Source organism: Salvelinus sp. IW2-2015, linkage group LG22 (genome assembly GCF_002910315.2).
Source record: "Salvelinus sp. IW2-2015 linkage group LG22, ASM291031v2, whole genome shotgun sequence".
In the NCBI taxonomy this organism is placed as follows: Eukaryota; Metazoa; Chordata; class Actinopteri; order Salmoniformes; family Salmonidae; genus Salvelinus; species Salvelinus sp. IW2-2015.
The window spans coordinates 9188455-9200473 of record NC_036862.1 but is presented as its reverse complement, the minus strand read 5'-3'; the positions used below and the strand labels follow the sequence as shown (position 1 = coordinate 9200473).

Sequence of the window (12019 nt, the reverse complement as noted above, 5' to 3'; positions counted from 1 at the left end):
AAACCAGCTCATGGTTTTTCATGTCAAAATGTGTTTCACTCAGCTCCCACACATTCCCCCTCAATGTCACCCTGTGTTTACTATGTGTCTCAAACCCTGTCTCTGGTGTGTGTGTCTGCGTGCCTACCTGCCTGTGTGTGTGTATGTGTCTCAGTGAGCAGATCAGTAAGCGTCAGTGTCAGATGGACCGGCTGTACGTGTCTCTGAAGGACCTGGTGGAGGAGAGAAAGTCTCGTCTGGAGCAGCAGTACTGGCTCTACCAGCTCAACCATGAGGTGGACGAGCTGGAGCAGTGGATCGCTGAGAGGGAGGTGGTGGCCAGCTCGCCAGAACTGGGACAGGACTTTGAACACGTCACGGTCAGTGGGACCCCTCTCAGAGCCTGAATGGACAAAGGCTTCAACAATATATGAGGGCTGGTGGTCCTCTGTAGCTCAGTTGGTACAGCATGGCACTTACAACGCCAGGATAGTGGGTTTGATTCCTGGGACCACCCATACGTAAATGTATTTGATCATGACTGTATGTTGCTTTGGATAAAAGCGTCTGCTAAATGGCATATAGTGTTTGTCTAAAACCTGTTGGGAAGGGGGTTAATATGGCTCAAAGAATGGCATACAGTACACTGTATTATTGCTTAGTAAGGAAGTAGTATGTATTTCAACGCAGTTTTGATAAGTAGCCTATTACTGCTTTAGCAACAGTGCTTAGCTTGGCTAAATAGATATTGATCATCCCTTCATTCCTCTCCTCTCTCCTCCTCCTCCCTTCAGATCCTGCAGGAGAAGTTCACAGAGTTTGCGTCGGAGACGGGCAGTCTGGGTCAGGAGCGTGTGACAGCGGTTAACCAGATGGTGGACGAGCTGATCGACTACGGCCACGCCGAGGCCGCCACCATCGCCGAGTGGAAGGACGGCGTGAACGAGGCCTGGGCCGACCTCCTGGAGCTCATGGAGACCCGGGCACAGATGCTGGCCGCCTCGCACCAGCTCCACAAGTTCTTCACCGACTGCCGCGAGGTAGCATTTCTACCATAAGAAGTGCTACGGGATATAGGTCTGTGTCGTGTTTTGATGTTTCTCTGATTGTCTGTTATCGCCTTGTGTTGCAGATCTTGGCCCAAATCGATGATAAGCAGCGGAGGCTGCCCGAGGTGCGGGCACGCCAGGGTGGCACTGCCAACACCAGCACCCTGCAGAGGCTCATGCASAGCTTCGAGCACGACATCCAGCTGCTCGTCACTCAGGTGAGCCCCCCCCCCCCACTATCACTTTATTTTATGAGCACATGAGACTAAAAAGGAAGACAGAACAAAACAAGAGGTCAATGTGGTAACACTTCACGTGAAGTTTCTCTCATACTTGTTCAGGAAGTACTTTTCCACAGTACTTTTAGTTATTCCTATGTTATTTACCACCCGTCCCTGTCTGTCTGTGTCCAGGTAAGGCAGCTCCAGGAGAGTGCYGGTCAGCTCCGGACCATCTACGCCGGGCAGAAGGCTGAGGCCATCGCCGGCCGGGAACAGGAAGTGATGCATTGCTGGAAGGAGCTCTTGACTTCCTGCGAGGAGTGCCGAGTGCAGATCACCACGGCAACAGACAAGCTGCGGTTCTTCGGGGTGGTGCGAGACCAGATCATGTGGATGGACAGCATCATCTCTCAGATCGGCACAGGGGACAATCCAAGTATATGAGTGGACATGTTACAATTGTATTTTTATGGTTTAGGCCATACCATTTTATGAAAGTGAGGCGAGCAAAAGAAAAAATGGAACTCTTTTGTTAAAATACTATAGCCTAGCAACGTTAGTTCAACACCTAGCGACTAGGATAGCTGAAAGACGGATATTTCAGCTATAATCCAGAAGGAAGTTGTGTATCTCTTTCCTGGGAGATTGTATTTTTTAAATGTGAAGGGGCATCCGTTAAACATTCAATTAAGTGTGTATGGCCTTATCTATATTTACAGTTTGTATGTATGGTGTATCTCATACTGCTCCGTGTCATCTATCATCTATCAGATGCTGATTGATCTGCAAGTTCAGGGCCTGTTTGATTTTGTGGCATTATCATAAAATAATAAATAAGGAATTTATTTACGTTACAAAAAGGCCTAATATGGAGAGCTGCACAGAGAGCACAGACCACACAGAGAGCAACAGTTAATAAGGAACACATTTCAAGCAACACTGCAAGCATGTTTAATATAGCAATAAACAGTGTTATTTTCAAAATGGCTGCCTGGTGGTGTATATGGGACTGACCTGGCCCTTGTCTTCCGGGGTGTGTAACCCTGTGCTCTTCTTCCTCACTGTCAGCATTCCCCACAGCGATATAACGGGCTCTGGACTCTCTGGTCCTTTCAGGGATGTGTCCTCAGTGGAGGTACTTATGAACTACCACCAGAGCTTGAAGAGCGAGGTGGAGGCGCGCAGTAAGAGTGTGCTGCAGTGCATCGAGATGGGCAAGACGCTGCTGGCCGCGCGCAACCCTGCTGCTGAGAGGTGACAGCACTGTTGACAGGGTTCTGCCATAGAACATAGAGGATGGTACTGTAGTTTAGATTACATTTACAGTCACTAGTTTGGATTCAACTCAATGGAAATGTATTTTTAGATCAAGGAGAAGCTGGATAAGGTGGTGGCCAAGCAGTACGAGCTGTCTGAGAAATGGACAACACTGGAGGTCCTGCAGCACAGTGACCCCCTGACTTTACTTGAATGTAACTTACTCTAGTACCTGGCACCTCAAGTCTCTGTTTGATATTATCCCAAGCCATTCCATCATTTGGAACCACAGTAAGCTACAACTGAGCAACAGTGTGAGGATGTGATTCCAATTGTTCTCAGACACTGAGTTCCTCTTTCTCCTCTGCCTCAGTGCTGGAGGTGCACCAGTTTGCGCAGGAAGCTGGTGGCTGAGCCTGCTCACGCCCAGGAGCCCTTCATCAACAGCATGGACTGGCGCCAGCGTGGACGAGGTGAGCAGCTCATCCGCCGCCACGAGGCCTTCCGCAAGCGCCGCCCACCTGGGAGGAGCGCTTCAGCTCGCTACGACGCCTCACCACGGTCCGTCACTATCCCTAGCTAACTAACACCCTTAGCTGACCGTCTTTCTTCTGGTTGCTTACAAGAGGTTGTAAAGCACAGATTGTTTGAAGTGACTTGTCAATTGGCTTCATGTTTACGGTATGCTTAATTTTGTTGTGGAGGGGATTCTACTATGAAGTGCTGATGTTTAGTTAACCGTCGATTTGGTTCCAGGTGAGAAGATGAAAGCAGAGCAGAGTAAGCTCCCTCCCCCCCCCTGTTGGTCGAAAGGTGTTCCTGGACCCCCAGGGATGTCCCCTGCCCGAGCCAGCTCCCCCCTGATGAGACGGATCATTTACGAGCAGGCCGAGCACAGAGCTGAAAGGCCCTCCCAGGAACCCTTGCCCTCCTCCGTGGCCCGCCGCTTGGGATCCACCGTGGCCAACTACACCCCATCATGAACGGCTCTAGTGGCTACCGCAGCAGCCTGGAGGCCTGGGCCATCCCCGGATGGGGGGAGTGGTTGGAGGTGTAGTGGGGTGGCAGCCGGCCTGGGAACACCGCCATGGAGGCCAGAGGGTAGCAACAAATTTAGGGACCACAACCGCCATGGAGGTCCGAGGTGGCAACAGGGTTGGGACTGCCGCCTCGGAAGCCAGGGGTTGGCAGTAGGATTGGTCACACCCCGCGGTCGAGGCCAAAGGGATAGCTGCAACCTTGGTGACTGGTGCAGCGCAGCAGTGGAGGTGAAACCTCACAGTACCTCCGGCAGCCTAAGATCAAACACATGGACGACATGGTGACGCCCTATGCTGGCCTGTAGGCTGGAGAAGGTAGAGAGAAAGAGGTGAGGGAGAAGGAGGCGAGAGAGAGGGAGCAGAGAGAGAGGGAGAGAGATATTGTGTTAATGGAACCAGCGCCGGTCATGCCGGTGATGGCCGAGGTGGTGCTCCAGGAGATGGGGAGGAGGGGATGGAGGAGAGGCTGAATAGCGAGCCCAGCAGCAGAGACCACCGGGCGGGGAGCAGCCGTCGGAGCCCCAGCAGAGAGACAGGGACAGAGACAGTAGGGACAGTAGGGACAGTCACAGGAAGCCAGGCTGGAGCGCCAGCACTCCAGTGAGGTGCTGATGATCCAGGCGCGCGGATGAGCTGCCCCAGAGGTTGGCGGAACGGCCGAGCGCAAAGAGAGGAAGCTGGAGAGGCAGACGTCCAGTGAGCAGGAGGCCACGGACACGAAGGCCGGAGGAAAGACCGCCACCGGACGGAGAGACAAGAGTCCAGTGAACACGACACAGCCAAGGAGCAGTCAGACAGACGTTCTACGTGAGTACTACATTTGGCCTTGGAGTGTTAAGTGCTGTTATGGTGGAAAATTACAAACTCTGTTATGCATATGCGCTGAATACGTCTTAAACCTGTATTTCCCACTGTCTATTTCTCTCATTTAAGAAGAAGATAGTGTTCTTCCACTCTTGTCTTTGTGTAACTTGGTCACGCGACCGAAGACAAAGGCCATATGAGAGTGACCACAGTTTGAGTCCATCCTGTTCTTTTGGTATCTTTCAAGGGCACAGCTGTGTGGAGATATGAAGAGAACAGAAGCTAGCTTGAGCAGCAGCAGCTAGATAGTAACAAAACTGGCATTATCTCGTGTTTGTAAACTATGTTCCACCAAGATCTCACACACCTGCTGAACTGCCACGAAGACAAAGAGGTTGTACTTTCTATAAAAGCGGAGAGCCAACTCTGTTCGTTGGGCTCTTAACTCTGCACTTTTGAGGGGATGGCTAACTTTTCCAGATTTGCAAATCTTATAATTACGTTGTTTGAAGACTCCTTTTGGTTCGAATTTCCACGACACTGTTTGCACAACGGTGTATCACCTTTTTATCTTGGTTGATTACAGGGAGAAAAGGTCAGGTGCCAGACCTTGTTTGACATAGTGAGCAGCTAAAAGAGAGAGAGGCAGCAACGGTGAGTCTTCTGTTCACCAGCTATGCCGCCTTTATTACACAGATAGAGTTATCTATACATAAATGCTATTAATGAGGGTGTTTAACGGCTACACGTTGTATTTACAGTCTAAGCTCTGCCCTCTCTCTTCTCTCCTCAGGCCCGAGGGGAGGTCTCTAAAGTGCCGAACGGCGTGCCAGAGAWGTCTTCCGGACGTCCAGACCGGCCGCGAGCACGGGACCGCCCTAAGCCCCGGCGGAGACCCAGGCCCAAGGACCACTCTGCAGGAGAGGCCACCACCCGGCGGTCACGCTCGGCGCCAGAGCCAGGGATGGCCCAGAGTGTGAGCCCCTCAGTCCCCCAGCCGCCCAGCCACACAGCCCACCACGAGGGCTTCCTCTTCCGCAAGCTGGACATCGAGACCATGAGGAAGAGCTCTAACAGGTGGGCATCCAGGTTCCTAACGGGGGAGGCTGACAAAACAACCAGGCATGATCTTATGAGCATGCTAAGCTAACAAAACAACTGACTTTACCTGCGAAATGTTCAATTGGTGCATGTCACTGGCATTAACATATGTTCCAGCATCTGATTGGTGCCTTAGGCCTCGGTCGACATATACTCCAGCATCCTATTGGAGCTTTAGCACTGGTCTGACATACTGTATGTTCAGACATTCCTATTGGAGCTTACGACCCGAGTTGACATATGTTCTTGTAACCTATTGAAAATAGAATTCTGGGTTGACATATGTTCTAGCATCCTATTTGAAAATAGCTATTTGCTTTAACATATGCTCTTCTAGCATTTTATTGAAACTTCAGATCTTTGTTTAGCTTCTGATCAGAAGTGTATCAGAATGAGAGTTCAACCAAGAGATAGCCACCAGCCATTCCACTGCTTGCAACATGCATGGTGCCTAACCAACACTGGCCCTGACGGAGAGCAGTCTGGTTGATGGATGTTGTTGCTGAGCCTTAGGTCGAACCTGGTGCTGGTTCTGGCCTGGCCCATAGCCAGTACGATATGCAGCCATAGCCAGGCTACCCGCACAGGTCCCTGCAGTGGCCACACATCACTCCGCTTCCTCCCGAGAGACGTTTCGTTCAGTCGGTCATGCTTGGTGGCCTACCATGGGTCTCTGGCCCCGGAGACTGAACCGTCCGCCTCTCGCTGCTGCACTGCCCCCTGGAGGCCATGGCTGACACGCAACGCAACAGACTCATCCCACAAATGAGTCCCACTGCTCACTCACCAATTGGATGAATGTTTCTGATGTACATGTAATGCTATGTACATGCCAAGGTAAAGGCTAGCTTTTTATGTGTTACACTCAATCGTCTTAAGAGGATAGATGAAAGTTCACGAATACCAATACTGTCATTTAACCAAAGTCTCTGTTTTTTTCTCTCTCCTGTTGCTCCTTGCTGCTGGCTGTTCTTCCTACCTCTCCACAAAGGTAAGCCACGTGTATGCACCTATGCACGCTACGGTCGGCGGTTCATTTGTTTGTTCGGCAGTTTGTTCTCCCTCGGCCCACTGCGGCCAGTCATCTTGAACGCCCCCAGGTGAGTGAGGTTAGGTGGCATTAAGCCTGTGGTTGGTTTTGGCTGAACGCGCCCCGTTTTCCCCCCCACTACAGCAGATCCTGGGTCAACCTGTACTGTGTGCTGAACAAAGGAGAGATAGGCTTCTATAAGGACGCTAAGAACACCACCACACCTTACAACAACGAGCACATGCTCAACCTCGGCCACTGCCACTGCGACGTCACCCTTGGATACAAGAAGAAGAAAAACGTCTTTACACTTAAGTTAGTACTTTGCCTTTTAGGTATACTGTCAATCAGGGTCATGTTGTTTGTCTTGTCTACCGTATAGATAGCCATTTTGTGTGTTACCCTCAACTTCTCTGTCCTTCTGTTTCAGAACGAAAGACGGAAGTGAATTTCTGTTCCATGCAAAGGATGAGGTAAAAGGCATTCAAAAGTTGACTGCTCTTTCATGGAAATACAGTCATATAATAACAATGGGATTCTGCAATGTTTGTCCGTGTGCCAAATAACTTTCTTTCTGTTTCTCACCCTCTCTCTTTCCCTTTCTTGTTCTTTATCATTCGTCCTGTTCCATGCTCTCTCTCATCTCCCTTTCTCTCTCCGAGTCACAGGACGATCTAAAGGCCTGGACCACCAACATCAACAAGAGCATCGCAGAGCATGAGGAGATTGCCAAATGGGGTCAGCCCCAGCCTACTACCTCATCCACGGACGAGGGCACGCGCCGCGACGGCAGCAAGGCCGATAACAAGTCAGAACGGGGAGAAAAGTCTGACCGGGGGGAAAGGCCGCAGAGAGCCGAGCGCTCTGAGAGGTCGGATAAGGGTGAGACCAAATCGGACACCAAGCGTTCAGAAAAGTCCAGCAAGAAGAAATGAGTTTGATGTTGTGCGGTGGGTGGGGGAAAGGGAGAGGGGTATAAAAGACTTCCAATCAAGACCCAACCCTTTCCTCTCATCTGTCTGCTTCAGTTCTGTTTAGTGTCGAAAAAGACAGGAAAATCACCCTGGTGAACTGACATGAGGGATTTGAAGCACGAATATCAGTGTACCCCTCCTCGTTGCCCTCTCTCTTCATCTCTGTTGCTCTAAGGGTGTCAGACCTGGTCACTAACACTTATTGCCTGGCTCGTTCCACCTCTGCCCTCTGGTGGTGATACCGGTGCACTGCAGAAAGCAGATGATCCTCCTAGTCAGGGCAGCAATGTGAGAGAGATGGACACTCATGTAACAAGAGGGTTGTCACTGGTAGTATGAAAAAGTAGCTCATAACGTTTTACGTTTATTTTTTGTAAGAGATGAGCTGTATCTGTATGCAACTCTTGTCTGTCTATTTATGTATTGTATGTCTAGAACATCCAATTGTATACTCCCAAACAAAAGAGAATGAAATATGCCTAAATGTTTTTCACAACTGGCCTCTTTTTGGAGAACAATTATTTTCTGTTTCCTTTTTTGTATTTCTGCTCGTTCACTCTGCCATCATTCTTTTCTGGACTCTCTTTTCTCACTTTGACTTTCTTCAGTACAAAACTGTAATATCATCAAACTCATCCAAATTGAATTTGTACAATTCAACATTGAGCCAGAGGAGAAAGCGAAGAGGCAGGTAACATCAGCCTTCACAAAGCTTGTTCTGGCTTTTGAATGGATGACCTGGAACCTTTACCCGGAGGCTGGCCCCCACGGCCATACTCAGCTATGCCTTCATCTGGGGCCCCCGAGAGGCCCCCAGGGACCCAGCAGCCATAGCCACCCAGCACCAGAGGGATAGGACTGGAAGCCATCTCGCAAGACCAAACCTCCCCCTTTCTTCTCAAAGACTATCAGATGGTGGTAATCGCATTCCACATACCCAGTCAACATTATTTTTGTCCATTCAGAAAATATCACAATGCTTTTTATAGACAGTCAAAGAGAAATTAAGTTGTGTGTGTCTGAGCATGTGTGTGCGGGTGTGTGTGTGTGTCTGTTCAGCTGCTCACCACTCCCAGGGTTTTCATAGCTCAGGTTTTTTCGTTCACATCTGCGTCCTCAGTTCTCCCTCAGTCTTCCAGGCACTGCCGTTCCACAGGCCAGGCTTCTAACAGCTCAACTAACCACAGGAGTTGATGAGGACACAGCAAGGATCTAAGTTCAGGGGCCACACAGAAGTGATATGGTGCCGATTGGTCACTCCAAGGCCTCAGGAGTGCAAGTCGATGTCAGATGGATGTAAACAAAAGCTTCTGGATGAATGAATCACATGCATGTCTTGCTTGGGATATAAATCTCTTGTTGAGAGGCTTTGCATAGCAGTCCGATCCTATGTTCCTCTCACAGTATGTAGCGATCAGCAACGATGTTCACTTTGTCCCTCTCCATGCATCATACAATACAATTATCTGTTTTGTCTTAGCACTGCAAAGCCATATTTGGTAACGGGAAGTCTCACATTATGGAAGCTAGTGGACAAATCCTTTGCCTGTTCCTTACATCAGAGATTTGTACAGAAGTGAGGAGTGACGGAGACGAGATAGTACAGTGCAAATATCATGAAATCTTTCCTGAGTAGCTTTTTCTACCTTGTTTTTTAAACACATTTTATGCATCTATATAGGCGTTGAATGCCAAACCAATGCAATCCACAACAAGGCAAGGATCAGCAGAACTTATTTTTGAATGAACATAACTATCACATGGAATGTGAAATACAGTACAATACATGACATAGGACACACTCAGATAGGGCACTGTGGACATCTGTGAGATTCTGTGGTGAATTTTGAGATTTGTATGACACACTACTGAGAGGCATACAGTACAATTAGCATAGTGTAGTGGGAGGATACTAGCAATAAACTGCTAGTCTGCCAAATTCTTGCATTCAGGAGTTTCACTGTGCAGTATTCACTACTATCTATTGTTTAGAGTAGACTTATCTTGCCTGGGCAGCTCATATGGAGGATGTCTCATTCCAAAAACAATATGCTCAATAAAAACGAGTTGGTTTCAAATTGATGTACGCAACTGTCTTAACACTAATTTGGATGTGTCCGAATGGTAACTTTGTTTGGAAATGTTGCTTACCATTGCATTCTCTGTGTACTGCTGTCACAGATATCCTATTTGTATACCATAGTCTCACTCTAAACAGATTGTATACAGTCAAAGTATTATGGTGGCTTAGGGAGGTTGCCAGGAACTTATTGTTGATGCGAAAAGAGAATTTATATGCAACTTTTCCTTTGCACTAAAACACTCCCCCATTGCACAGTGCTATTGCTTGAGGAGCAGTGGTGCTTAAGGGTCGGAGAGGGAAATGTGTTTATTTCATTACAGGAGAATGTTTGAATTATCTTCATGAATGAACATTAAGTACACTAGCCTGAAAAGTCTGAGAGTATCATGTTCAACCATGATATGAGATTTCACACTGCAGTTTTTCATGCTCGTCTTGCTTGCTACACTTTACTAACAGCTGGAATTCCAGCTACAATGCATGAAGTACGAGTTTCGAAAAGACATCACATCCTAAAACCAAACAGGCCTATACAATTATTCATGCTATCTGGATAAATTACCAGTAGTCATTTTCCAAATGTGGGCCAGCACGTCTGTTGTCATGGCCAAGGGCCCGATCCATGTTATCCTGTACTTTTCTGTTTCACAGAGGGCAATTTGAGCTTATAGACTTTCAAATGACAAACCAGCTGGATGTTGTTAATGACTAGAAAGCACAATTTTATAACCTACAGTTGATACACACAAGCATTAACATGTCATAGGGAGACTTGTGAGAGGAATCCCATTATTGATACAATGCTTCTGTATTAGCTGTGCACTCATGATGTTTCAGTTATGTTAGAACATCATTGCGTAACTGGGCATCTGTAATGTGTGATGTGCGTTAAGTCCTGGAGTGCTTCCTTCATGAAAGCATTCACACCGCAACTGTTACAAATCAATAGTCTAATGCCATTATAAACCAAAATCCGTATTTTCTAGAATACGTTATTTTTTTCATTTCAGGGAATAATGATTACGTTGCTGTTTTCATCCAGGATGTTCCATTGTTATTTGTTGACAAAGTCGATGCTCAACACCTACTGTTCATTTCCTGACCTTTGACCCTAGAGCACCACTGTTTTTAGGGAACTACTGAATGGATGTTTTGCAAAGTTCAACAGCTTGATGACCTGTACAAAATGTAATTGCTTAAAGTATTTTCTGTAAAGAAAGAATTACGTTTTTTTTCCTGTTCTGCTGTGAAAGGGAGATTTTTTTTGGGGGGGGGGTGTTCAACAAATTGAAATGAAATGGTTCATTGGTACAACATCAACAGAAAACATCACAATATCAGGACAAAGAAGTTGCATGAATTACATAGTCCCTATTATGATACTGCTCTGCATGTTTTGAAGTCTCATTCCGCCAACCACTGTACAATTATGGGGTGACACACTTGCTTACATGGAAAAGSTGAATGAATGAATAATAATGTATAAAACAGATCCAACTTAAAATCATTGACTGTGTACAGTCGTTTCTTTGAATTGATAAATACAAATTGTGATATTGAAAAAAACACTGTGTTGTTCATTTTGATTGCATGTGAAGTTCAATGCCAATGTCTTGTCAATTGGCTCTTCAAATATATGCAGGCCAAAAGGCCATGTTGGACCAATACTAATTCCAGTTACATTCACTCTTCTTTGCATAATTAAAAAATATGTCCAGTATTTCCTGTATTTGATACAACATGTTTTAGTATTAACACTGCTCATGCATAAAACCATACACGAATGTATCACTGCTACTACAGTTAGGGACAAAATAGCAGCGAGTTCTCATAACATTATTGAAGCTAACAACTACAGACCTTCAAACATCTTATCTGTTCACACAGTTGTACATGTATTGAATGAATAATGCTTTGATTAATTGTGATAATGGTTTACAGACATGCTGAACAATGTACCTAGCAACTTGGAGCCCCAACTTTCTGTTTCTACTTTCTGTCTGTTATGTCACTGTCACCTACACCCTGAGTAGATACACTATATGTACAAAAATATGTAGACARCCCTTCAAATTAGTGGATTCGGCAATTTCAGCCACACCCGTTGCTGACAGGTGTATACAATGAGCACACTGCCATGCAATCTCCATAGACAAACATTGGCAGTAGAATGGCCTTACTTAAGAGCTCAGTGACTTTCAACGTGGTACCGTCATAGGATACCACCTTTCCAACAAGGCAGGTTGTCAAATTGCTGCCCTGCCAACTGTAAGTGTTGTTATTGTGAAGTGCAAACATCTAGGAACAACAATGACTTAGCCGCAAAGTGGTAGGCCACACGAGCTCACAGAACGGGACCGCCGCATGCTGAASTGTGTAGCGTGTAAAAATCGTCTGTCCTCGGTTGCAACACTCACGACCAAGTTCCAAACTGCCTCTGGAAGCAACGTCAGCACAAGAACTGTTCGTCGGGAGCTTCAG

At 47.1% G+C, this 12019-nt stretch overlaps 1 pseudogene; it reads left to right on the top strand.

Moving 5' to 3' along the window:
* The window catches only part of LOC111949723 (spectrin beta chain, non-erythrocytic 4-like), a 59843-nt pseudogene extending 48798 nt beyond the window's left edge, over positions 1–11045 (top strand).
* Positions 11046–12019: the final 974 nt, after the last annotated feature.